Source organism: Vicugna pacos, chromosome 2, assembly GCF_048564905.1.
Source record: "Vicugna pacos chromosome 2, VicPac4, whole genome shotgun sequence".
Classification (NCBI taxonomy): domain Eukaryota; kingdom Metazoa; phylum Chordata; class Mammalia; order Artiodactyla; family Camelidae; genus Vicugna; species Vicugna pacos.
Window position 1 is genome coordinate 123,036,300 of NC_132988.1, and position 25,425 is coordinate 123,061,724.

Sequence of the window (25,425 nt, forward strand, 5' to 3'; positions counted from 1 at the left end):
GTATCAGCATCACCTGAGCGCTTGTTTGCCATGCAAATTCTCGGACTCTGCCCTAGTCCCACGGAATTGCAATCTGTGTTTTCACAAGCCTTCCAGATGATTCCAATGCCCCTTACGCCTTAGAACCTGAGGGCTCCTCTGTGTGGACGATTCCGGCCTGTGTGTGTCTTTACAACAAACCCCACTGCTAAAGCTAGCATAAGCTCTCCAGCAGATCTTGTTTCCCACACCAAAGCTGCCCAATACAACCTTACCCCACTGGGCAAGCTACCTCCTACTTTTACTTGGAACCTCAGCTCAAGGGCCACCTCCTCCAAGAAGCTTTCCTTGCAGATCTTACCCAGCCTAAGTTAGGTGTTGCTTCATTGTGCAGCCACCCCCGAAACCTCCAGCATAACACTTATCACCATGTCCTATAATCAAAGATCTATTTGTTCCTCTCCCACTCGAGTGGGACTATGTCTTCACCAGCACAGGATTAATATCAGGTATTAATAGCTATTATTATTAAGCACCCAAACAAATAAACATATATATACAGAGAGAGAATGACTATTATTTTCCTTGGATCATAGCAGCTAACTCCTCTCTTGTGAAGTTTCCCAGGAGGGCAAGCCTGCTCAGCCAAGTGGTAATTGTTACTAATGAGCTGTGACAACCCAAGCTGAATTAAAACCCTTTTATCCTTTGCAGGGAATTCCAAGTAGTTGGCAGGTAATCACCAGACAGAAGCAACAGAAGATGGCCAGGAGGCATGGCTGGCTGACTGGGTCCATGCTTGAGGTACATATAAAAGGTCCCTTTCAGGGATCCTGCCTAACAGGGATCATTGCAACACAAACAAAAACTCTCCAAAGATGATATAACAATAAGATAATAAAGAGACAGGAAGAAGGAAGAAAACAAGAAAATAGACAGTATATATACATAACATGTATGAGTGAGCTAACACTGTGAGTGGAAAAGTAAGGATGAGTATGCATAGTTTGCACAGCTGTTACTGCCCTCGTTTCTTTAACGTCACGACTAGAGTTGCTATTTACGGCTTGCTTCTTCCACAGCCCCATTCTATGTTCCACCTGCCCTCAGCCCTTATCTCAGCTACCCGAATTTTTTACTTGGTGAGCTGACCCCAAGTCTTTATTCTGAAAAAATCAGAATCCTCCGTAGGCTTGCCTTTTTAGTGGCTATATTTTCACATTAACTTCTATTTTTGGACATGGAAGTACTAAGACACCCCAGAGAATGCCCAGAGTCCCAGACATAGTCCTCTTTGCCCCAGCTGTGTGGCAGCAACCAAATTCCCCCAGGTAATGGGATCAGCCACTTCAGCGGTAGCTCATAACCAGGTGGCACTCTGGTCTTCCAATTCAGTGGAACCATTATGGGGTCTCCCGGGGGAACCGTTCCTCTCTGTGGGAACCAAGACCTCCACACCAACAGATCCAAAGGTACAAGAACAGCGGGCAAACATTCTGTGAAAGGGTTAGGTGTAATAAGTAGTGGAGCCACTCCCAGTCTACCTCTTGATTCCTAGACCCTACATCCTGTCTGTGGGAAAAGCAGCACCATGTTTTGGCCACTGATTCAAAGCGTGTTCCACACCCTGTAAGCCAAGACCTCAGCACTCAGGTTGTTAATCCCAATTAGTACTGTATCTGCCTTCTGTTCCACCGCTCAGGACAAAAGGGGCCACATGGTAAGAACAGTGATTGCCATGGGCTTGAGCCCATGTTGGTTGCTGAAGTGAGTTCCCCGGCCAACAGCAAGGTTGTATGGGATACGTTACACATCTAAAGCATTCTATAAATTCATAGACGGCAAGGGTGTTGCATGTCAAGACTGGAGAAGGCAAATCCAAATTCCATTCAGAATGCTACCTATTTCAGTGGAACAAAACATTATTCCCCTCCTAATGAAAGGAGCCCAATGTAATCAATCTGCCACCATGTGGCTGGTTGACTCCACCCCCACCCCAGAGAAAAATGCTCCACTGGGGACTTAGTTGGTCCCTGTTGTTAGTAGGTTTGACTCTCAGTAAAAGCAGTATCCATATTAGTTTTGGTGAAGGGAAGACCTTCTCAGAAGTCTGAGCACCAAATTAGCAAAGCCTGCCCTCCAGTCATGAGGTCCCAGAAGGAGCTGGGAAGCCCCCCCTTGTCAGAAGTCTCCATGGGCCCCTCCACTGATACTCTAATCCTGATGCCCCCCACCTCATCTGCTTGGCTCTCACTTCCACCTACTTTCTGCGCTTACAATCTCTGTATTACTCCCATGTTTCCATCTTTGCTCTCTCAGCCAATGGCCAGTGAGCCGTGGGAGAAAGGAAGAAGGCAGGATGGTGGTCCCCCTGCCTCTCTGTCTCTGGTGCTTCTCCAGGGGAGGCAATGTCTCCGCCACAGCTCTAACTGCTGTCCATCAGACCCGCTGTGGTTCCAGTCTCCCTTGGGAGACGCTGGCCCCTGGCTCTGACAACACTACCTCCTTCCTTTGATCTTGGGGTGGTCAGAAGGCGCTTCCTTCTGTTACCAGTCTCCTGACACCTCATCAGCCCCTATCTGGCACCTCAGCTCCTCCATCATCTCTGTAACCAATACCCAGATTAAATTCCTTCTGCTTCACAGACTTCAGTGGTTTCTCTTAAACTGGTTAGCCCCTGACTGATAAAGACATATTGAATTGGTTTTTGAAGGCACTTTCACACCCCCACCATTGCTTACCTGGAAAAGTCTTATTTCATATCTCAATGTTCAGCTTGAAAATTCTTCCCTTTCTAAAGACTTTCTTGTCGCCCTCCTCCCCCTCATCGCATCTCACCCTTGCCCTGAATTCATTGCTCTGCCTCTGGACAATCTCAGCACTTGGATTCTACCATTTGTTCCAGATTATTGTTCCTGTGTCTGTCTTTGACTAGGGTGGGAGTTTTTTGACGGCAGAAACTAAATTTTATGCACCTATTTATATGTTTGAAACATGATAGGCATGGAATAAATGTTTACAGAATGAATGATGGAGTAATAGTGACTTCCTCTACTTAAAACAAGAACAAGAGGCTGGAGGGAGGGGTTAGAGAGGAGTTAGAGTTTCCTTGGGAGAAGATGACAAAGTTTGGGAGAAGGATGGTGGTGATGATGGTTGCACAACAATGTGAATGCACTTAATGCCACTGAACCGCACACTTAAAACTGGTTAAAATGTGTAAATTTTATGCCATGTATATTTTACCACAATTTTAAAAACTAAACTAACAACTAAAATACCCTGTATTCTCAACAATAAAATGAAGTTCTGCACCCTACTTCTGAAATCGACCTCCAAGATCAGTACCTGGGGAATATTTCCACAAGGGAGGAAGCAAATCCACAGAATTTCACTGCAGCCCCACTTACAATAGCTAAAGCAAGGCAGGGAGGATGGACAACTCAAATGTCCAGTTAGGAAAATGGATAAGTAAATTGTACCATTTCATATGATGAGGTACTACATGATAATGAAAATGACTCAATGAGAACTTCATTGATCAACACAGATCAATCTCAGAACCATAGCAAAAAACAAAGGCTGCAAATTTTATCTACAGACTGATTTAGTTAATCTGAAAAAGAAACAAAACAATATAGCACATTGTTTATGGCCACATTCATGTACATAGTAAAAGTATAAAAAGATGCAATTTCAGGTGAGTGATTAACTGGAAGAAAGGGAGCCAGAAGGGATGAGATTATCAGACTTTGATACTATATTTCCTACAAAAGGAGAGAATGCTAAAGTAAATAAGGGAAAATATCACACATTTGTTCAATCAAGTGAATGGACTATGTGGAGGTCAATTCTATTTTTCTGTGCTTTCCTGAATTCTTGAAATATCTCATAATTTTAAAATCTAAAAATCAAATTAAGTTGATAACATAAAGTCAGATTCCTTGGTGACACACACTTGGATTAACCAAATCCTCAGTACACAACCATTTGCAAACCCAGGCATGTGCCCCTTTACTGAAGCATGAGGCAGTGTCAGGAGGTTTGAGTTTGAGGAAACAATTGCAATAGGGGCACATGCACACATGGATGCACACACACACACATACACACACAAGACAACTGGCTGTGGAGTACTAAATGAAAAACCCAGAGTATCCACAGTGGGACGGAAATAGAACAGAAATAGAATGTCCTCTATTTTGTATTAAGAAAGGAACCAATTAGGTCACTGCTTGAAAGTAGAAGGTTCCGCTAATGACAGCCAATGCAAGTTAAGCCAGCTACCCAGAGGCTGGTGACAATGCAGACAGAGGACTATGAACTCATCTACAAAACAGAAACAGACTCACAGACATAGTAAACAATCTTAAGGTTACGGGGGGGAAAGGGGGTAGAAAGGGATAAATTTGGGAGTTTGAGATTTACAAATGTTAGCCACTATATATAAAAATAGGTTTAAATAAAAGTTTATTCTGTATAGCACAAGGAACCATTTTTAATACCTTGTAATAACCTTTAATGAAGAATATGAAAACAAATATATGTATGTATATACATGACTGGAACATTGCACTGTACACCAGAAATTGACACATTGTAACTGTACTTCAAATTTAAAAATATATATTTCCTTGCTCAAAAAAAAAAAAATGCAGGCAGAGGAGCAGGGAAGAATGCTGATTTCTTGTCGGCAGGCCTAACTGGGCCTCCAGGGGGAGCCAGGCTGTCTCAAGGAGGGCAAGCCAGGAAGCGAGGGAGTCAGTGGCCACCTGCCCAAGATCCCAGCGAATCTACTGAACAGAATCCTTAAAAATCTTCTAGACTAACTGCTCACTTACTGCAGAAATCTCTTCTATAGCACCCTGTCCAACCTCTGCTTAAACACCTCCGGAGTTGGGGCACCATGGTTTTTGAGGCAGCCAATTCCATCACCGGATCATTTTGGTTGTTGGAAGATTCTTTTTTGTTTAGTTTTTTTTTGTGTTTTTTTTTTAATTGAAGTATAGTTGATTTACATTGTGTTAATTTCTGGTATAGCATAGTGGTTCATGTATACATATATATATTCCTTTTCATATTCTTTTTCATTATAGGCCATTACAAGGTATTGAATATAGTCCCCTGTGCTATGCAGTAGGACCTTGTAGTTTGTCTATTTTATACATAGTAGATTAAAGAAATTAAATATGATTTAAAGAAACAGAAAGATAGTCTATGCTCCTGGATTGGAAGAATTAATATTGTTAACATGGCCACACTACCCAAAGCAATCTATAGATTTAATGTGATCCCTATCAAATTACCAAGGACATTTTTCACAGAACTAGAACAAATAATCCCAAAATTTATATGAAATCACAAAAGACCCAGAACTGCCAAAGCAATACTGACAAAAATGAATGAAGCTGGAAGAATAATCCTCAGACTTCCGACAGTACTACAAAAACAACAGTAATCAAAACAGCCTGGTATTGGTACAAAAACAGATATATGGATCAGAATAGGGAGCCCAGAAATAAACCCACACACCTACAGTCAATTAATCATCGACAAAGGAGGCAAGAATACACAATGGAGAAAAGACAGTCTCTTTGACAAGTGGTGTTGGGAAAACTGGACAGCTGCATGTAAATTAGAACAGTCTCTCACATCATACACAAAAATGAACTCAAAATGGCTTCAAGATTGTTGGAATATTCTTGTATTTTTAAAGAGGAGTCATCAGAACTGAAGCAGGAGGCATAAGAGTCCAATCACAGTGTGTAAAATGTATGTGGGTGAGATCATATATCAAAATATAAAATATTAACACTCTGATTAAATACTCTGAATGTTGGAATTCTTAGTGATTTTTATTTTATTTATTTGTCTTTATTTTCAAAAGTGAACAAGTTTTACTTTGGTAAAGTGAGAAGAGACAATATTGCATATATTTTAAGTTTGGTGGGGACATACTGTTCTTTCTCACAGAAGTGAAATAGGCCCTTTCCCGTCTTGCACGTATCGGTCCCCATTCTGGGATCTACTCTCAGATGGGCAAATGGGTCCAGGCTGGGCCAGCTGGAGAGAGGCCAGATCAAAACTTGTAGTGTGGCTGGTTCACACTTGGCCCTTGCCATTCAACCTGAAGAGAATGAAGCTTTCCAGTAACTACGGTAAATTTAAGCACATCCACTCTTCAGATCAGTGAGTTGGGAAAACCAATTTCCTCTCAGGAAAGGAGGCTGTACACAGCCCTCACAGTCTAGCCAGCATCTTCCAGAAATGCAATGATTTTAAAGCTAGCCCAGCTAAAGACAGGTTAGTGGAGAAATGTTCTGATCTGAGCACTCCTGGAAAAGACAGTAATGCCTGGCCTTTGTATAGTACCTTGAGAGAAAAAGTTTCTCAGGCATCACCTTAGTTGACTCTTAACTCTGAATACCCTCTTCCTCTACCACTCCAGCCAAAACACACTGTATCCACAATTCTGTGTGTCTATGCATATGTCCACTTTCCTGGGAAGAAGAGCTCAAGCTTTCATCAAATTCTCCAAGGAATTCGTTGACCTCAGGTGTAGGACCACTGGGATAAAGGATGCAGCCCAGAGCTGGTTTTTCGGAGGGCTGACTTTGGGTCCTCGTGTTATAAGGGTTGGGCTGCATGATTTCTGTAATCTCTTCCAGCTCCTACTGCACACTGTCCAGCCCTTTGTGGGCCAGAACATTTCCAGGGCTGGAGGTAGCCTGACCTTCACTGTCTATTGGGGCCTACCACGGGACTGCTTGGGAGCCATAAGGATGTCTGCCTGCCTGGTGACAGGATTTGCAGCCAACAAAATCCTCCGCCAGGCAGGAGGATTGTGCAGCCTGTCTGGCTACTATTTATTCTCCTCGGTCACTTTGACTGCAGCCAAGTGTCAGAAGAAATTTGAATATGAATGCTGCTGCCTCTGAAATAAGCTTAGAAAATATACAGGCTCTCTTCAACAAAGAGCAAGCCTAGCTGAATCTGAAGCACCCATTTGGGGTGGGATAAAGGCATGCAGGCAGACACCGTCCAACTGAGTCGAGTCCCAGGAAACCAGAGGGAGATTAACTTCTTCCTGGAGGAGAGAGCTTGAGCCTGCAGGAGATGCAGTGGCTTTACATACAAAGCTTCATGAAGGCAGGGTGTGACCTGGAGAGATGGGGATATATCAGAAAAACTTGACTGAGCTCACCTGAAAGATGCATTGGGGAAATCATGAGGGGTTTGTAAGGAAAAGGCTACTTCAAGGACAGATGTGCAAGGATGTTTGTTGTAATGTGGTGGCAATAGCAACAGGTTGGAGACATCCTGCATGAGCATCACTAGGAGACCAGGTAAATGCACTAGGGAATATCATCTGGCCCTTAAAAAGAATGTAGTGGGTCAATGCAAGCTGATGTAGGAAAAATTCTGATTTTTCTTGTTAAGTGAAGAAAAAAACAAGGTGGAGATGTGAAGTGTGTACAGTATGTAACTCTATGGGAATATGCTTCTATAGTCATATAATATCTCTGAAAGGATTCTCAAGAAACAGCTTAGAAAGGGGAAGTAGGCTCATTTTTCCCTAGCTACCTTTCTAGGCCTTTCAGATTGTTTTCCATCTGCCTGTATTTCTGTTTGAAAATATAAATAAATACATAAAGTTTTGAAAGAAAAAAAGAAAGAAGCAACAGCCACTTCCCTCCAAAATCAGCTCTTGCCATGAAACCAAATTCCCTTCCCAGGTGTATGGGTTAATTTTATGTGTCAACTGATTGGGCCAAGGTACCCAAAGAACTGGTCAAATATTATTCTAGCTGTTTCTGTGAAGTTTTTTTTCTTTTTAGCTGAGATTAACATTTAAATCAATAAACTTTTAGGAAAGCAGATGACCCTCCACAATGTGGGTGGGCCTCATCCAATCAGGTGAAGTCACTTAGAAGAAAAAAGACTGCGATCCCTGAAGGAAGAGTCAGTTCTGCCAGGAGACTGCTTTCAGACTGCAACTTTTCACTGGATCACCAGCCTGCCAGCCTACCTTGCAGATTTTGGACTTGCCAGCCTCCACAATCACATGAGCCAATTCCTTGAAGTAAATCTCTCCTATATATATCCATGGATGCGGAACCTGTGCATATGAAAGGCAGAGTATATGTGCATATATATATATTACACAATATTATATATTACATTATACATATGTCTGTGTGTATATATATATATATATATATATACACACACACAAACACACACACATATAGTCTGCCTTTCATATGCACAGGTTCTGCATCCATGGATTCAACCAACCACAGATCAAAATTATTTGTTTAAAAAAAAAAAACCCAGAGAGTTCCAAAAAATAAAACTGGAATTTGCCATGTGCCAGCAACTACTTACACATTTACACTGAATTTACCACTATTTACATAGATTTCCTTTCCATTAGGTATTATAAGTAATCTAGAGATGAAACGTATACAGGAGGATGTGTGTAGGTTATATGCAAAATACCATGTTGTTTTGTATAAGGGACTTGAGCATCCTCCGATTTTGGTATCCATGGGGTGGGGGGGGTCCTAGAGCCAATCCCCTGTGAATACTGAAGGACCACTGTGTGGTAGGTTCTGTTCTTCTGGAGTACCCTGACTTGAGGGCTTGAGGGGATCTCTGAGCCCAGACCCCCCTGAAAGGCAGAGGTAAGGGGAAATTTGTTGCCTGCTGGGGAAATGGCGGGTGTGAGAATCATTCAGGCTGGAGATGGCCACTGACATCACCCTGCGGGGCACAGCTGGGAGGAAGGCAACCTAGCTCGTCCTCTGTCAGCATGTGGGGCAAGCCCTGCTGTGATCTTCCCACGGACACTTTGGTTACTCCCTGAGTGTTAACTGGTTGGTTCCTTTGTGTCCTCTTGGCCCTTCCTCACGATCTGACTTTCTTTTCTTTTTCCTCTCCCACTCTCTAAGTCTTTTCTCTTCCATGTCTTCTTTGTGAGCAAGGTTACACCAACAAGGCAAAAATAAAGATGTTGCCAGGTTGCTGTTCCCTCCCTGCTGTGACCCTATTAGCCTCAGTTCAGTTTCTGGCCATGGCTCCGAGACCCGCAAATTCTGCTGAACAGAAAAGACAGTCAATCAGCCAGTTACTTTGTCTCAAAGAATCAAGCGATAAGTTTGACCATTTTCCCCCAGCATTTATTGTTTGACCATATACGACCAGGCAATTCAAATCAAGATGATTGAAAATGACATGTATAGATATTCCCTTTTTTTCTCCCTTTCCAACTCACGACACACTGCATTATTCATTAAGACTGTGTTATTCAGTCTTCATTCCACCATGAAAGGGGCATAAAATGATCTCAAACCTAAGGTTCTTGCATTGGGTGGTCCCTTGAAAATAAATCTCCTTCTGTGGATCACAGCTTCAATTAAGCAGTCAATCTACAGAGACTAAACCAGTTATGACTGGGCATCACATTAGGTATTGAAAGGACCCAAAGGAGCAGAAAAAGAGCTTATGTACAAGAGGAGTAGGTAAAGCACACACATAAACAGATCACAAATTAGCTAAGCAGTACAGGGCTAAATAAGTGACAAATGAGATCAGTCACTGTGGGCTGGAGTCGCTCTGAAGGCTCCGGCTGGGACATCAATGGATAGAAGTCCAGAAAGAATTCTGCTCTCACTTTCTTTTTTTTGAAATAAAATTACTCTTCCTTTTTTTTTGTGGGTGGGGGCAGGGGGTAATTTGGTTTATTTATTTTATTTATTTATTTATTTATTTGTTTTAATGGTGGTACTGGGGATTGAACCCAGGACCTCATGCATGCTAAGCATGCACTTTACCTTCATTACTGAGCTATACCTTCACCCTTGACCCCCAACTTTCTTTATGCCATTTAATCCCTACAGCTACCCAGTAGGTTAGGTGGTTCCCACTGTCCAGGTCTTCCCACTGTCCAGGTGGGTTCAGTCTGAGTCAATAAGTATTTCCTGCCACACATGAGGAATGAATGTCCAAAGAGGTCAAGAGCTCTGAATGACGTTACCCGGCACAGCCACGCCAGACTCCCCAGCACCCTCGGTGGTGCTCCGGTGACTAAATGAGAGAAACAGACAAGCCTTTCCAGGTGAGTGAGGACACAAAGGCCCAGAGACACAAGAAGGGCATGAACAAGCCAGGCTGGCTGGTACAGTGGGAGGAAAGCTGAGCAAGTGGGGCTCCACTCCCAATCTCCATGGGACACACACACTCCCTGTTTTCCTCAAATTACACTTCTGCCTGAGAGAATATGTACAACAAGCAAAGAATTAATTATGCATCCATTGAACCAGGATTCGAAAGGATAGCTTTGACCTATAGGCCCTTGTCCCCCACAGGAACCCAGCTCCAAATCCTTTCAGCAGGACCAACATGATGATAGAAAAGCTTGCACTTGGGTCTATCTGCCTTTATGTCAGAAACTCATAGGGGAAGTAATAGCAATTCTATTCAGCAAGACAAAGAAATAAATGGAAAGAGTTTTATTCCCTATGCAAAGTTATGCATGTTGTCCCAGAACTGATAAACTTTGGCACAATTTCACAAAAGAAGTATCAGCCAGAAAAGGAATTTGCACAAGGGGCAGTAGAGAGTGGGGTGAGGTATTTACTTCAGCTCATTGGTCCAGGACTTCCAGACGGACAAGACTCTGCCCTCGAGTGACCAGTTCAGGTACACTCGAACTGGGAGCTATTGCAACCCCAGCTGATGTGAGCAGGAAAGAACTGAGTGTGACCTGCCAAGAGATATGGCCTGTGGCTCCCACTTTCTCTTCCTGGTTGGTCAATCTTCTTATCAGCATAGTCAGGATAATAAAACCCAGAGAAAAGTTTCTTTGAAACCCACAGAGGGCACTTACACGTGGGAACAACCCCTGCCATCATCTTGACCTTCACTCCCAGGCAGACTGTCAGCAGGAGAAGGGAGAGAAGTCCAGGGGCCTCCTCAAGGTGGCTTCAGACCTGGACAGATTCACAAGCAAGGTGAAATTTAACTTCCCCCAGGATATTTCCTCCACCTGGCTGCTGGGTTCTTCAGTGTCCATCTTTTTTTTTTTTAACACAAATAACTCTAAATTTATTTTAATTTCCACTGAATTATCTTTACTTTCCATGTATCATTTTTACATATGTGCTTTCTCTTTTTTAAATTGATTTGGCTAGCTAATAGTTTATTTTATTGATTTTGTTTTCTACTGGCATTTCTTTTTTTCTATTGAAGTATAGTCAGTTTACAATGCTGTGTTAGTCTCTGGTATGCAGTATGGTGATTCAGTTATACACATATACATATATTCTTTGTCATATTCTTTTTTTTAATTGAAGTATAGTCAGTTTACAAGGTTGTGTCAATTTCTGGTGTTCAGCATAATGTTTCAGTCATACATATACACACATATATTCACTTGCATATTCTTTTTCATTATAAATTATTATAAGATATTGAATATAGTTCCCTGTGCTATGCAGTAGGACCTTGCTGGTTATCTATTTTATATGTAGTAGTCTGTGTCTGCTAATCTCAAACTTCTAGTTTATCTCTCCACCTCTTTTTCTCCCCAGTAACCATAAGTTTCTTTTCTATGCCTGTGAATCTGTTTCTGTTTTGTAAATAAGTTTGTGTCATTTTTTTTAGATTTCACATATAGTATTTCTCTTTCTGGTTTACTTCACTAAGTATGATAATCTCTAGGTCCATCCACTGCAGTGTCCACCTTTGATATCCTCTAAGAAATACAGACTCTCTACTTCTGAGATCTTAAACCCCATCCAGCAGCTCCCCATCCCGTGATAGGACCCCATTCAGCGTCCTAGACAGGGTTCATCCTGCCATGGTTGCTGGTTGAGCCCAGGTGATAAAAGGAAGAGGCCACTTCAGGACGTTCATTCTATTCAGGTCACTGTAAATGCTAGAAGCCCTTTATTTGAGGTTACCTCTATGCCTGACAATTCCCAGTTATTGATTTTAGTTCTGTCCATGCCCTCATCCATGTGGTGACCCAGGTTCCAGAAGACTGTCAACAGGACTCCCACCCCTGAGTCTGCTCTGATCCAGGCCAAACACCCCCAGGTTACCTTAGTGGGACACAATGAGCTTCAGATCTGACAGGCCATGTCTGGAGTCCCTACTTTCCACCTAAGCGCCCTTGGACAAGTTACTTACTATTCCAATCTTCCTTTTCTTCACCTGTAGAGTGAGCCTAGAAATGCCCACTTCAGAGATGGTGATGCAGACTCGAAGACAGCCCTATGATACCCACCCCTGGTCTCAGGACCTTGGGTAATCTCCTCCTCTGAGTATGGGCAAGACTCGTGACAAGCTTCCAACCCACAGAATACATCAAAGGTGACAGGACATCACTGCCATGATTATGTTACATAAGATTCTAATATCCATCTTGCTACCAGACCCTATCCTTCTTGGCTTTGATGAAGTCAGCAACCATGTTGGTGAGGCCCACATGGCAAGGGCCTGAGGGCAGCCTCTGGGCAACAACTGAGTAGGAACTGATCATGGCCTCTCAGCCAGAGGGGAGATGAGGCCCTCAGTCTGACAGCCAGCAAAGACTTGAATCTTGCCAACAACTGTGCAAACTTGGAAGCAGATTCTTTCCCAGTCAAGCCTTCGGATGAGAGCCCAACTCTTGATTGCAATCTTGCAGAGAATCCAACCTTGCCTGGACTCCTGACACACAGAAACTCTAAGATAACACACATGTGTTGTTTTAAGCCACCAGGTTTGTGGTGGTATTATCACACAGCATGAGAAAACTAATATCCTGAGACAATATAAGCAAAATTCTCAGGCAATGCTTGTCAAATGATGAGTCAGTGTCCAATCACTGGTAGATTTCTTTTCTCATTTTATGGCTCCTCATATGACATTTCACCAGCACCAACACCTCCATCCATTGGTCTGCCCTCCTCAGAGCTTTTCTGGTTTGTCACTAAGCTTCAAAACCTATTTGTGACCAAGAATCCTTCATGTTAAGGAATTGCCTTTCCAGATCACTATCAAAACGCACCTGTGTCACTTAGCTGGGATGGGCCCTTCAGGAAAACAGTATTATCTTCACATGCGTGAGCCACCACCCTGGAAAACAAACACAGGGCTCCGGGGGAAGGTGCACAGGTTCGTTTTTGAGGGGTGAAGGGGGTTTGGAGGAGGGAGCAGTACCTGAGAAGGCCAGATCTGGAAATGGCCCTGACTTGGAGGGCTTTAGAGAGGAATGGCACCTAAACAGGTGGCAGGAAGCAGAGGACTAAAGAAAGGGGGGACCAAATTACCCCAGGGGACCTGTTTGAGGAAGCAGCATCAGGATCTTAACATCCCAAGCTCCAGCACCTGGAGGCCCGGCAGTGGTGACTGAGATCCTCGTCTCTAGGAATCACAGCTCCCGCTCTGTGCTCAGCCCAGTGAGACCACAGCTGTATTACTACATGTATCCCAGCGTGTTTCACTTAATTAGGTCTGAGCCACAGAGCCTCAGTGGCAGGGACCACATCTTTTTCTATCTTTGTATCTTCCTCATCTAGCACATAACTCACAGGTCATAAGTGCTCATTCAATTTCAGTGAACTGAACTAACTGGTGAAGAAATCTCAGTGACCAGTCTTTAGAGAACTTTGCTGGGAAAAGGGGGCAAAAAGGGACAGAAACAAAGAGTTGAGAGAAGATAAGGAAGAGTGGGAGGTGTCTGAAGGCAGAGCCAGAGCCCCAGGAATGCTGAGAGCTGGAGCCCTTGGAAGGAGCTGGGTAAGGGGAGGTGGAGGAGCTCTGAAGCGAGGAGGCAGGCTTAGCGTCTCCTGGAGGACACGTGGAGTCAGAAACTAAGCCTTCCTCCAGGAATGAGAGAGCGAGCATCTGGGGACTTGGGAAAGACCAGGAGCGCTGACTAGGTGCGACGACAAGGGCTCCCACGGTTTCCAGGACAGGAGCACCATCTGGGTACAGTTAACTGGTATTTGTCAGTACCACGTCTCAATCTTTTTTATTCCAATAAAGTGTGACCACTAGAGAAATCACCCCTAAAGATAAGTGGGAATGAAAGGGCATCTGGCAGCCAGGGACCAACAGTGGAGAATCCTTTCCCCTAAAGACATAAATAAAAACCTTTCCATTTTTGCACTTGATTGTATTTGCATTAAGAAACTCGAGAAGACTCGAGAAGCAATAAAAATGATGGCTACTCGTGGGTTGAGGAAAGGGAGGATGAGAGAGATGCGGAAAGGGATACAAGTCAGACTTTTTACTGGCTGCCTTTTTATATTGTTTTGATTTTTGAACCAGATGAATGTATTCCCTGGTTTTGTTTTCCATTTAAGTGATAAATGTAAAGACAAAACTTTAAATTTTTGTCTAGAGAATTTCAAATGGACAAAAAGAAAAGAAGTCCCTTCAGAAACAAAGAGAGGGGAGCAAAAGTTGCACCCTTTATCTAGTTGCCTTACAGAGTCAGGAAGGTCCCAAGGCACAAGATGTTAGGCCAACATATATATATATATATATATTTTTTTTTTTTTTTTTTTTTTTTTTTTAGTTAGAGCAGTTGGGTAAGTTAGGGATCACTTGCACAGAAAGAGACAGAAGAATGCCCCTTCGTCTGCATAATGACAGGGTTGTGCTAGAAGACTTCATCAGGCCCTTCCACCTCTCATGCTTCCCTGGCCTTTGAATGACTATCTTACGTGGTTTGGTGTCACAGGTAGGGTACTGCTTCCACCCCACTAACCCTTTGTGAGGCTGCAGCTGCATCATTCCTGAGGCTACATGAGTCTCCCCTCTTCCCCGTTATGCCTCATTCATATTCTCACCTTTCAAAACCTCGAAAAGTCAGCCCAGTTTGGAGGAAACACATAGTTCATTACACTCAAAGTCGTATTTTCAAGTCAAGGCAAACAGAACTTTTTCTAGACACGCCCTTTGCCCACAGAAATGTTACGGGAAAAAGCTTTACCCAGTGCTGAACTGGTGCCATCTAGTGGCCCTTGGTGTTACTGCTTAACAGGAACATGTCCTTTAAGAGAAGTTTTGGTGAACAGTATTGGGGTTTCTTTCCAAGCTAGCCCTTGGCAAAATTGTGACAAAAGCAAATTTCCCCATAGTTCCAGCTTCCCCTTTCTGGAATTCTGCCCCATGACAGCTGGGTGTAATGACAGGAAAGAGCAAATGTTGGAGTTAGGACAACCTAGCTCTATGTCAAATGCATGCAGTGCTGCCTGTTAGCTGCAAGATCAGGGCAAGTTACCGAACTCCCCTGAGCCTCAGGTCCACCCTCCGTGAAGTGTTGGGGGGTACAATCTTCCTCTCAAAGTCGTTGTGTAACAAAGTGTACGTAGCGCTCAACATACAGTAGATATACCCTAAATATAAGTTCCATTCTCAAATACATCATTGTTTTAAGTCAGAGTGAAAAGATAAATATTGAGCTCCAGTCTCCGGAAGTATTCAGAGGGTGGATGATTTTCTGCTTGGATGCCAGCAGTAAATAATTCCATGCAGAGAGTTCATCAGAAGAGGCTTTAAGGAACTCAAGAGATATGGGCAAATATAACAGAACTAACAAGAGACATTGAGGCACCTAGAGAGCAGCAACCACAGAAAGATGCTTCCGTGCCTGCGACTGACTGAATTAGGAGGTACTGAAAGGAAGCCCAGAGAGATCTGAGCTTGGGAGGACAGGCAATCTGGCAGGGGCTGTAGTCTTGAAGAGATGCAGCCACTCAGAACCCAGTGCCAAGGCAGCAAGGGAGCTAGGAAGAAACAGCCCAGCCTTTCTCCTTGACCTTCCAGCTCCTTCTCATGCTCACCATGGGCCACACCCAAAGGGAGGTCTGGGTGGCAGTGGGTAGTCTCAGCCTTACAAGGCACAGACGTCAGAGAATGGATCTGGAAGAGGGTAGCCAGTGCAGGATGTCATAGAGGAAATCCCTGCTTTGGGAAAAGAATCAGATTAAGTGATGTCCAAGAATAAACTCTAAGGAGAAGGAGGGAGAAAGTAGGAATGAGCCAGTATTACTGAATATTTACATTGTGCTGTTCATTGCATCTTTTAACTTTCTCTTATAACATTCCTAGCAACCCAGCACAATTGGTTTATCTTTTTTTTTTTTTTAAAGAAACGAAGGAGCAAAGCTCAGCAAAACCAAAGAGACCCAACTGGGGAAGTAGTGGAATTCCATCCCAGTTACCAGATGTCAGTATCCCGCTACACAACCCTGGCCCCCAGTGCTAGCTCTGGGAGGTTGGGGAAAGACAGACCGGGAGGCAGGAAGGAGATGGCAGCAGTGCACCTGCCTGAGAGGCAAAGAAAAGGACTCTACCTCTGGTGTAAGGAATTACATTTTTCTTATTGTCATGTAAAGAATTCCCCTTTCCTGGTAAAGAAGGCCAATTTCTAAGGAAGACTCAAAGAGCACTGTATGGGAAGCTCAGACTGAGGAGAGCCAAGGAAATCCCTGTTAAAGGATTAAGACTTCCCTCCCCTGGCTCTCCTGGAGACCCAGGAGCCAACTGTCTCAAAAGTATTATAGGAATGGACAGAGGAGGTGGATGATAAAAGCAGAAGATTGAATATTCAGTCATCAGAAAACCCCCAAAGATATTCTTTTCCAAGGACGTGGTCAGACTAATTCATATTGGCCAACTGATTGAACAAACCAGGCAGACAAACCTTTTCCTAAGAGATTTATATCCTCAATGGAAAACAGTTGTTTGGACAAATTGCCAAACTCTTGCAGGGACAACTTGACATCTGTGTTTGTCAGGTCAGCAAGGAGAATGGCTTTGACTCTGAAAGGCTAAGGTTTTGTTGTTCCCTGCTGCTCCCTGGAGATCTATAGTGCAAATGAACCCCCGTGGTCGCCATCAAAGGGAAGCCAAAAGAAGAAGGTCCCAGGGGAGCCCAAAGGCGTTTGCTGTTCTGTTCCTACCTTCTTTGCCCTTGCCAAACTTGTCTTACCTCCTCTGCTACAGCTTTTCTGGTATTTTCCAGAATTTAATCTGACATTGCTGGCTTCACCAATCCACCTAGTGCCTCAGAGCCAGAATAATCCTCCTCACATTGCTTTTATTACATTGATCTTGATGAATGCAGGTAGCCATGGGCTGAGGAAGTGGGACTGTGGACCAGGTAAAAGCTGGAGGGAAGCACCATAGCCAATCAAGAGACGGAGGGCCCCGAGGCAGGGTGGGGAAGTCAGGATAGCCATGGTGAGCTGAGGTTGGAAACGTGGAGGTCACCGGCAAACAGGGAGGCAGGAATGTGCAGAACTGGCAGACAGGATGCTGGGAAAGAATGCAGGCATTGACAGTAAACCTAGGTTCAAACCCTAGCTCTGTCCCTTCTGAACCTTGGTTCTCTTGTCTGTAAAATGAAACAATAATATCTACTGTAGGGGACACTGGGATGTGCTTCCCAGATCCCTCTTCAGGAACAAAGGACTTACTCTCCCTCCATTAAGAATGTTGTCATTCCCCAGCTGTCAGTCCTCTTTAAGGACTGGCTGAAGAACCCCGCTTCACCCAAGGTCACACCCGCTTCCCGGGCAGCCCACCTCCAGTGACTGATCAATGGGCTTATAAGGCCCAGCCCCCTTACCCCTCAACTTGGAACAACTCTAAGGAGCATCCAGCCCCAGGGTTCCCCTGGGTGGGGGCAGGGTACAGGCTGAAGCCTTCATTGGGGACTGCATCCCAGCCTGACTAGGCCTCCTGATCAGTCCTGCTACCTGACCTACCTTTCCACAGCGCTTGTTCACCTGTGTCTCAGACTTTGCTTCCAGGGGAAGCCCAACCTGACTACCCCCTCCTCCTGTCATGAGACTCTATGAACTAGCAAATGTGGAGCATCCAGCCACAATGCCTGTGTAATAAGCGCCAGACCCTTCCCCTTCTCCAAGTTGAGCTCAGCTGACCCAGCATGTGGTCAGCGCAACCCTTAAAGGTTATTGTCGGATTTATTCAATCCGTATTGGCATGTGGTCCCTTCCATGACACCAAACGTTCATTACGCCATAGAAAGCAGTCACCAAAATTACTTAAGATCTGCACAACTCTTCTGGGTGTGAATCCTGTGTTGTTTTATGGCATCACTTGCATTCTTTATAAAATCTTTGCTTCTTTATATAATCTGTCTGTATATGGCTAGTAGATTACCCCTTAGAATTTACTGTACATGGACCCTGAATAGCCCACCTAGTACATGTAATGGCTTCTTAGTTGAATGGATTAGTGATTCAGCGACAAAGAAAGAAAGAAATTGCATGAAATCTGTTGTTTGAGCCAGTCTGTGGTACTTTGTCATGGCAGCCCTAGCAAACTAATGAACATACTGTTACTTAAAAATATCAAAAATTCATATAAATAAAGAATAATACTGAATAATATATATGCGTAACAGAGAGAGAGACAAACACGCAGCATATGTGTACAACTCCATGAATTTCCACAAGCTGGACAAACTTGCAGGCTAAGGAACTGTGAAACCAGCATCGTGATGAAGAAACAGAACATTATCAGCATCTGGAAGCCACCTCGTACCTCCTTCCAGTCATCCTGCTCCCCTCCGAGGGCAACCACCATCCTGACTTCTTATAGAAAAGATTAGTTTTTGTCTTTAGCATAAATGAAATCATATAAATATGGTCACAGTCTTTAATGTGTGACTGCTTTTACCCAAATCTACGTTTGTGAACCCATAAGTGATTTTAGTGATTACAGTGTTGTTCACCGTTATGACTCAGAAGAGTATTTTCTGTATCCTAAAACAAGGTCTTCCACCTAAGAGAGGGTGCCAACACTACTGCTGGAAATGTATCCAAAAATATCGATAACTTTGCAACCGAATTTAGATGTGATGAAATGTTAGAAAAAGGTTTTTGAAAGAAAGAAATTCATGATCTGCCATGCTGTTAATTTAAGAAATCCTTCTCTGAAACACAGTTAATAATTTTTAGTTTAACAAATACTTAATAGCACTTTCTGGGTACCAGGCACCATTCTAAGTGCTCTGTAAGTATTAACTCACTTAATTCTCATAATACCCCTACTGTCGTCATTGTCTTCACTTTACAGACGAGAGAAGATAAGATAAGGAAACTGAGACACAGGTCGCTTAAATAATTTCTCCAGGTCAGGGCAAGTGAAAGGCAGTCCTAGAAGAGGAGAGAGGAGATGAGATTTGAAACTAGGAAATCTGACTCCACTGTCTATGCTCTCAAGCATTACGCTATGAAATCTTAAGAGAGAATGCTGAAAAAAAATGTGTAGACTGTTATGACAGTTGCATATTTAGGTGTATTGGGAATACATTCCCTCTTATTTCATGTTCATTGCTTTGGGAAATTAGTCTTGCATTATGAGATGCCTTAAGAAATTAATCTGTTGCAAAAAATTCTACCACCTTCTACTGCCAGATTCTCTTCATAGAGGCTCTACTTCCATTCCTGCCATTCATAGTAAATCCCTATCCAGATTTTACTACTATTCAATTGGGAGACCCGACAACCCCTCCAAGTGTCTGACTCTGGAACCCACATAAGTAGGTGGGTGTTTGCTGAGATCTCCAAAATCCCTCTTCTGGTTTACGAGAATGTGAACAGTAAGGACACCTGCCTCACAGGGTCTGCGAGAAAACCCTCAAAGTTTTAAAACTTAACATGAAATGCTTAAAACTGTGCCTGTTTGTTTGTTTGTTTTAATTCTAAAATTGGGGGAGTTTTATTGCATATAAAGGATACCTCAATAAAGCTGATTTCTAAAAATCTAAATCAGTATTTTTGGCAGTTATTAGGGAACCAGCTCATTTTTCTGAATGTCAATAAGTTTGAGCCTGCCGTTCCTGTGTGAAATATATTTCAAATATTTGAAAGAGGGAAAGTACTTTTTTATACAAATCCAATTTAAAAATGCTAATGGAATGATAAAATTAGGTGGGGGGAAATTACTGCTTTTCAACATCTAATGAAATCATGCATCTAGGCAATGAATTTCAACAGCTGCTAAAGCCATTAGGTAAAAAGCCCTTCAGTGGTTTTCCATGACAATTAAAACAAATTCCAAGTGCCAAGTCAGGGCCTAGATACCCTAACCAGCCCTAGTGATCTGGCCCCTGACTACCTCCAGGTTCTCTGAGAGGATTAGGGTATCCTGCTGTTCCTCAAATGGCCTTATTCTGCTCCAAACAGTGATATTCTTAGGGTGTGGAGGTATAGCTCAGTGGTAGAGCACTTGCTCAGTATGCCCAAGGTCTTGGGTTCAATCTCCAATACCTCCATTAAAAAAAAGTATGGTGTCCTCTGAGGTTGGCAGGGAAGTGCTCACCTCACTTTAGCAATTTCACTGTATTCTAATTGGCTGTTCATCTCCTTGTCCCCTTTTTATCTCTACTCTCATTCTAAGACTGTGGATTCCTTGACATGTGAGACTTTCCCAGTACTTGTTATACTATAGCATCTAGCATCATGGTGGGCGTATAAGTGTTCAATGAATATTCACTGAATGGATGAATGAACAAATAAATTGATTGCTAAGGATTACTCCTATTTGTAGTTAACTATTGTTTTAGCAATTAAGATTTCTGCACAATAAATATAATAAAATTAAAACAAAGACTCTGTTAAAACAACAGATTGAAGTAAATATATAAATATATATGTATAAATATAATACAATTTAGAGAGTTCATTTAAAATTTTCACTAATTCACTAAGGCTATAAAAGGAAGACCTAAAGCTAAGTGCTAATACAATCAGTGACTGTAAGGGAATAACCAGATGGATGACCTGAATGAGGAAGAAAATGCCCTTTGGTATTTTTGTTCTCAAGGAACAGACATCCTTTCCCAGATGAAGATCTATCAGTTTCAGTGAGGAACAAGACCCCACTCTTGAACCAGACACTTCAGTTAGTACAGCCTTCATACTGTTGCTGTACAATTGATTGAGTGATATTCCCATCCTGAGAATTTTCTGATTACCATAATTACATTTCGTCCTTCGAATCTTTTGTCCATTTACTAACCACTTTCACATAATCACATAATGAAACCTAACGAAAGTTGACGAATGAATGCCTCATCTATACCTAACGATACGTGGTCCTGTTCTAGAACTACAAACCAGTTTTCAATTGATTGATATTTAAAATTCGTAACTTTTTCTGTATACAAAAAAAGAGGAGAATTTTGAGACAGTACCTAAGGAGGCAATTCGTTTTCAGATCTTCTCAAACAAACTCCATACTCCCTTTTCCCTCCGCCCTCCTCCTCTCTTCAAATCTCGTTCCTTCAGCAGGGAATCTCGCGAGATATCGAGATCTCATGAATTCTCCCATGAACCACCGCTCTTCCTTTTCCGGTAGGCGGCCTGAGGTGAGTAGGTCTTCGGCTTCTTCCTCCGACGTTTGACTCCTCCGGTAATCGCTGCCATCCTAGACTTGGGGGCGCCGATTTCGAGACCCTCGGGAGGATGCTGGCGGCTACTGATTACTCGCTGGTGGCGATGGCCCTCTGTGCCGGGCGACGTGTCGGATTCCCCAGCCCGGAGCCCCGGCGCCGTCAGGCCTTGGCAGCAGGCAGAGGGGCCCGTGGGCAGGAATGCGGGTGGCGGGGTTGTACTGGCAGTCTGTGATCGGTGCCGACTCCGGAGGTCATGTGTTTCGTGGTGAGTGGAGGCCGCGTATGCAGCGCGTTTGTAGCCGCATCCAGAGAAAGTTTGAGGGGTATATGGTCAGGTCCGGTCGAGGCTTTACTCTTTTAAGTTTTTTCAACTTCAACGGCGTTTAACGCAAGTAATAACTTTAAAGTGTGGGAAGAGCGGATTATTTGTGAAGCTGTGAGCAAAGGAGGTTTCTATAGAGGGGGAGCACGTAGGGAACTGTAGTTGGCTTGAGTTGCCAGTGCGTCCAGATGTGAATTGAAACAGACTGTGTTTTCTTCCAGAAGGCAAGAGGGCCAACGAGGTCCGTTTCACTAGTCTGATGTCAGCACTGCTGTAGTCACTGGTAGTTACAAAAGGGAAGAAAACTGGACAGAGAAGGATGGCTGCGATGATGTTGTTTCTTAGGACACCTTTGGATTAATCATGAAAACAATTACTCTCTGAGCAGCCGCGGGGGTAGTACTTAATACTTGTATAAACTATATGCCGTTGTAAACATAGATTAACAGAATGGTTCTTGCTCCCTTTCAGGTGACCTCTAAAAATGGTTCGCTATTCACTTGACCCAGAAAACCCCACAAAATGTAAGTGAACAAGAAACATTCCTTATTTTGGAGCAAGACAATAAGATACTCAATGTTAACCAAAACTTGTTTATTTTCTAGCATGCAAATCAAGAGGTTCAAATCTTCGTGTTCACTTTAAGGTATGTGGATCATAGTTATGCTCTAAAAGAGTTCCGCGAGTTCTTAACCATCCTAAAAAAGGTAGCTGCGATGATGTGTTTCTTAGGACGCCTTTGGATTTACCGTGAAAATAAATCAATTCTGAGCAGCCACCTTTTGGTGGGTAATCAACAGTATATAATGAGCACTTTGATTTAGGATTTGTGGAATTGGGTGAAACTACCTGAGAACCTAGTATACAGACCAAGATCTGGGACATGTAATTATTTGCAAGATGATGGAGAGCATGTTAATAGTGAATAAATGGTTTTTGGAATCATTTTTCTCCACCTTCAAACCAAGCGTCCTTGGCTCTTAATCACAGATTTTTTTTTCCTCATTGTTTTACCTCACTTCCAAAGAAAGGTTTTAGCTGTTGCTAAATGTTCATATTTTGAAAATCTGATAATGTTTACTTTTTAAATTGAGGTTTCTGAAAATACAGTTAACTCACAGCTTATGTTATTTATACTTAGAACACTCGTGAAACTGCCCAGGCCATTAAGGGTATGCATATCTGAAAAGCCACCAAGTATTTGAAGGACGTCACTTTACAGAAGCAATGTGTGCCGTTCCGTCGTTACAATGGTGGAGTTGGTAGGTGTGCCCAGGTGAGAATTCGTAGTTGTCGTTTCAAAAGACAAACTGAGGGAAAGTGGATGGAATAAGAATGGCTACGATCTGCCTTTAATCGGGATCTTGCTCCTGTGATGGCAGTTTTGGACACCTTTGTATTAACCATGAAAAAAAACATGTTCTGAGCAACCTTAATATTAAAATAAGTCATCTTGATTATAACATTGATTTAAATCGGGAAATAACTAATAGCGTCTCTTTTTTTTTTTTTCATTTTCTTAGGCAAAACAGTGGGGCTGGACACAGGGTCAATGGCCCAAAAAGAGTGCTGAGTTTTTACTGCACATGCTCAAAAATGCAGAAAGTAATGCAGAACTTAAGGTACCCAAACCATAAACATCTTTATGCATGCAATTTCATTATTCATTTAAAGTTGCTGTTGTCCAGATTTATTTAATGCTACCCATCCTGTAACTCCATTCCTCAGCGACCTTTATGGAGTGCCCTTATAAACAAGGTACATTTCGCACTGAGTTTTGGCAGTTACTTAGATTTAAAGGACACTATCCTACGTGTTTAAAAAATTGCTTGAACAAATAGTTTTAAAAGGTTGCCTTTCAAAATGATTGCATTAAGGCAGGGACTTTAACGGCAGTTTGTGGATTTAAAATAAAGGTATTACCTGGTTTTGTTTCCCCTCCCCTCTTCCCAGGGCTTAGATGTAGATTCACTGGTCATTGAGCACATCCAGGTGAACAAAGCTCCCAAGATGCGGCGCAGGACTTAACAGAGCTCATGGTCGGATCAACCCTTACATGAGCTCTCCCTGCCACATTGAGATGATCCTTACTGAAAAAGAGCAGATTGTTCCTAAACCAGAAGAGGAGGTTGCACAGAAGAAAAAGGTAAATTACTTAGTCTTTGCTGTTTCCTTTGGTGTATTAGAATTAGTGGTTGCTGTGATGACTGACTTAGGACACCTTTGGAATAACCGTGAAAGGAAACTGTTCTGAGCAACCAACTACCTCTTGTAGTCATTTTATTTTGGCTTTCATGGGTCTCCTTTGTTTTGTGACTAATAATGAATAGTAACTTTGTATTATCCAGTTTATTAGAACTACATGATTATCTGATGTTCTACCTCACTTACTCTTTACCTGCATTTGAAGTGTCCATAGTCACTTTGAATGCCACATATCCAAAGGGCCCCTTCCCTGCCTCCCCCCAATCTAATAAGCTTGTTTTCAGTTAATGATTACATTTAGTTCTTTAAGTCCGGAACCTGAGGGTGATAATTCACACCTAATGGATTTGACTTCTGTTGATTTTTATCATTAAACATCCTCCATCCTTGCTGTCGCTTAGTCTTAACCATCTCGGCTCCCTGCGTGCAGTTTTGACTCTCCTGCTTACTATAATTTCCTCCCAGGCTGCCCATCTCATCTCCCCTTGTCTCTACGCCAAAGGACTCTTAACCTTTATGTTGAAATTTTCAGTTGCTCTTTCGTTGAGATACGACCTCCTTTAAGATGTAGTATGGGTTTCTCCTGGAATCTTAAGCCCTTTTATTTTTTTTCTTTTCCACAGATATCCCAGAAGAAACTGAAGAAACAAAAACTTATGGCCCGGGAATAAATTCAGCAAAAAATAAATGCAAATAAAAGTAAAAGCAGAGTCTTGGTTGTCTTAATTAGTAAATATATTTTAAATGTCATCACAAGATTGATCATATGAGTTTTCTTCTTATTAGAATTAGATTATTCTGTTGCTCTGAACCACTAATTTTGGTTCATAGCATGCTGTTTTGCATCTCAGTGAATTTGTGCATAAAATGGAATATTAGAACATGGGGAAATTTCTGAAACTTTAACACCGACGTTATTGAGATTAAACGCACTGTTAAGTGGCATTTAGTATATTTGGTTCCACATCCATCAGCGCAATGAATTTTAGTTATTTTCAACATCCCAAAGAGGAACCTTGGTAGTGGTTGGCTGTCACTACCCCCTACCCACAGTCCAGCAATAGGCAACCAATTTTCTGACTGTACATTTGCCTATTCTGAGCATTTCATAAAAATGAAGTATTAGTATGTGGCCCTTAGTCACTGGCTTTGACTTAGAATAATTTTTTTAGGGTTTATGTTGCAGCATGTACCTGTGTTTCACTGTGGAAGTGTGGAATACCGGTCCTGTTGTTTAGTTTAGCTATTACAAAGTTTGTGTGGCATGTGTTTTCATTTGAGTGTATACCAAGAGTGGCCCTGCTGGATTAGCTATTAAAACATTTGACGGATTTCCAGGCGTTTCTAAAGCAGCGATATTTACAGTCTGACTAGTAGTGTATGAGGGTTCCAACTCCGCCTTCTCGACTGTTGTTTATGCTAGCGGGTGCGAAGTGTTGCTTTTTGTAAGAGAATACCGCTTAAAGTTGACTTCACTGTTAGTATTACT

At 42.7% G+C, this 25,425-nt stretch overlaps 1 long non-coding RNA gene and 4 other non-coding genes across 6 annotated transcripts; all 5 read left to right on the forward strand.

Annotated features, from left to right (window-relative positions):
* Nucleotides 1–21,659: 21,659 nt before the first annotated feature.
* LOC102540811 (uncharacterized) lies at nt 21,660–24,692 on the forward strand. 2 transcript variants are annotated; one of them, XR_012079148.1, is made up of 7 exons: nt 21,660–21,674; nt 22,203–22,255; nt 22,337–22,377; nt 22,873–23,007; nt 23,255–23,353; nt 23,685–23,877; nt 24,560–24,692. It is a non-coding gene; the product is annotated as an uncharacterized lncRNA (long non-coding RNA). The 2 variants fall into 2 exon arrangements; XR_012079147.1 differs by lacking the exon at nt 21,660–21,674 and having other exon boundaries at nt 22,074–22,255.
* Nucleotides 22,055–22,120, forward strand: LOC140688866 (small nucleolar RNA SNORD58). The gene has a single exon (XR_012063710.1). It is a non-coding gene; the product is annotated as a small nucleolar RNA SNORD58 (small nucleolar RNA).
* LOC140688858 (small nucleolar RNA SNORD58) lies at nt 22,443–22,507 on the forward strand. The gene has a single exon (XR_012063705.1). It is a non-coding gene; the product is annotated as a small nucleolar RNA SNORD58 (small nucleolar RNA).
* Nucleotides 23,096–23,162, forward strand: LOC140688881 (small nucleolar RNA SNORD58). Its single transcript, XR_012063730.1, has one exon. It is a non-coding gene; the product is annotated as a small nucleolar RNA SNORD58 (small nucleolar RNA).
* LOC140688850 (small nucleolar RNA SNORD58) lies at nt 23,927–23,990 on the forward strand. Its single transcript, XR_012063696.1, has one exon. It is a non-coding gene; the product is annotated as a small nucleolar RNA SNORD58 (small nucleolar RNA).
* Nucleotides 24,693–25,425: the final 733 nt, after the last annotated feature.